The sequence below is a fragment of the Aphanomyces astaci genome (assembly GCF_000520075.1).
Source record: "Aphanomyces astaci strain APO3 unplaced genomic scaffold supercont1.136, whole genome shotgun sequence".
Classification (NCBI taxonomy): Eukaryota; Oomycota; class Saprolegniomycetes; order Saprolegniales; family Verrucalvaceae; genus Aphanomyces; species Aphanomyces astaci.
The window spans coordinates 21,486-24,354 of NW_009798399.1; positions in this window are offsets into that span (position 1 = coordinate 21,486).

Consider the following 2,869-nt stretch of genomic DNA (forward strand, 5'->3'; position numbering starts at 1 on the left):
CGATTCGAACAGCGGCTTCGAACGTGGTGGGATATTCGCGGAACAGTTGAGTCCGCGCGGGGCCTTGATTCAACCCGGCCATGTTACACAGTGACGCGCATCGCTTCAGGGAGCGATTCTTCGTCGTTGACGTTCTCTGCCAAAAAGCGAAGGTCGTGGATGTATTCTTGGAGGGAGCGCTTTTCTTGTTTGCATTAAAAAAACTTGGTGCGATAGCAAAAGTCGCTATTGGGGGACAAAAACGTAGACTTCATTTCATGCATGAAGTCGTCGAGGGAGGGAAGGCACAAAGGGTCCGTGAGGCGTTTGGAAAACGCCCAATCTTCGGCACGGCCTTTCAAGTGCGACATCGCGAAAGCGACTCGAGTGTCGTCGTCTAGGATACGCTGTGCGTTCGCAGCGGTCTCAACTTGGAGGATCCAGCGGAGGAGTTTGTCGGACTCCGCTCCACCGAATTTCGTGACCTCGAGCTTGATCGGCTTCAGCCGAGAGGGGCTTTGTTGTTCGGATGTATGGAGCGCGTACGTAAGGCGCTCGACTTCAGTCGCGCTGCGTGCGAGTGACTCTTCAAAAGTACGACCATGGGCTGCCATGGTGGATAGCTGACTTTCGAGAGCGGCGTGAAGTGCAGTCAGGGGGGTGACAGCATCCGTGACGGCTTAGTCGATAAGTCGACCGATGCCCTCCACCAGACGGGCTTGGTTCTCGGGGGAGAGGCCACCGAGAAGGGTTGCGGTGTCTTGTTCGCCGAACACCAGGTACATGCGGTCGAGGACCAGTTGATGCGCTGGCGTAATGGGGGTGGAGGAGGAAGACATAGGCCGTGGATGAACCAGGAAGTGCTACCAGGTGTAAGCGTGCGTGCGCAGAGGAAGGCGCAGTAGATGGTAAAATCAGAAGTGAATTGATAGCGTTATAACAATCTAACGCTATGACTAAGCTAAGCAGGACCAGCCATCTTGAGCTGGTAAACATAAAGGGCCGGGGGTGGTCCGAACAAAAGGGGCGGCGAACCCTTTGCTGTTTCCTTGGCACGTAGCGGCGTCGTTGGCCGCTCGTGGGTTTGGGTCTGACTTTATCTTCAACCTGTGTGCCGTGGTACAGCCACGTGGATCCGGATCTTGTATCCGGAACTGTGACAGAGTTGCTCTAAGAGCAACTCCACCAGTCGGAGTTATAGCTCAGATTTATACGGATAACCCTTAGATAGGACCACAAGGACTTACAGTATTGCTCCCGCCGGCAGGTTTTATAGGGGTCAGATTTATAGTTGACTGTGAATAGATCCAAACATAAATCCGACCCCCAAAAGTTCTATAGTAGGCCTTTTTGGCCTCTTATTTATCCATCAGATTTATGCTATCTGGATTCATAGTAATACTAGTATCAAAATTAATAATCCAAAGCAATATTTAGCATAGTTAATTGAAGTTCCATCACACAATATACATAAAATTACCATTTTATTGAACTCCAAGCACAATGTCCACGCCGCGGAGCAACGGCCACGATGGCGACGGCGGCGTCAGTGAACTGTGCTGCGCTTATACGATAACCCCTGTCGATGCTTCAATTGGACGTCTGAACGCCACCGACTTTCACAGTCCTACGTCAAGTGACTGATGTGTCCACCTTGCTAACACCGCCGCCGCCACAGCCCTCAGCATCACATCGACAACTAAGTCGCCCCGATTCTAAGGGCGGTGATGGCGGCATCAGTAGGATGAACGAATTAGTCAGCACTAGGTTGTTTTGTCGGAGCTCACATCACAGTTGGCTCATCGTACGAGAATATGCTACGAAAATGGATAAGTTCAAGGGTGTACCCACTTTTTAGACGGGTGAGATCATTCGCGGCGTCGAACTGCGGTATGCGCATCGACATGCTAGATTTCTACTGTAACGTTTGATTGAATGTGATGTAATAGTCGTCAGTCATATGGAATTCATTTGTTGCCGCATTCATAGCAGCTACATGTAGTAAGAGTGTGGCGGCTGTGTGTGTGAATCGGAATAAATCTCATGGGTGGGGAAAGTGAGATTTATCCATTGGACTCCAATAAATCTATCTGTTATCCGAACATTATCCGAATAAATGTCATTCGATAAATCCCACGGGTGGAGCTGCTCTTACCTGAGGTCGTCTCCTTGACCCAAAGATCGTTCGAGCAGTGCTCAAGCGCCAGTCGCCGCATACGAACAACAGCTCACCATAACCGCCCCACCAAGCGAGCGACGGTGATGTATTCGGCTCGCATTACTGAGATGGAATAAAGCAGACATGTAGTGCCTGCTCCTTGCTGTCCTTTGGTCATGTCGTGGTGGGCGACTTCATCCAGGTCCCGCCATGACACAGGTGGTTCTCAACCGAGGCCACCGGGTGCCGACCCTGGGCGAACCGACATGGAAATGCGTAGTATTAGACCTCTTGTTCAGTGACGAAGTTTCAAGTCAGAACGTGGTTAGTGATCATCCATCAAGGCATTGACTAAGTTGTGTATAAGTGCTCATTTATTTCATTATTTTTTATGTTATTGAATCAATTCGTTGTCGATTGCCGAACTGATCATTTGAACGATCACAACAAAACATATGATTTTGAAATCCACGAAACGGTAGCAGAACAAGAGGTCCATACTCTTACTAGTACGTATAAAAGATATCTTGTTCACTTGAGTACGGAACATTTGAACCATCAAGGGCCCACCGAAAGATGTACTTTTGGGGCTAGTATTTGCATCAGTTGATGTAGCTACAGTATAGGGACGAACGTTCTCCCTGGTGATGACACCACCGCGAAATTCCATTCTTGTTCGGTTCTAAAGAAACCTGTACCTCAAGACACAAAACGTGCATTCTGCAATGGCTA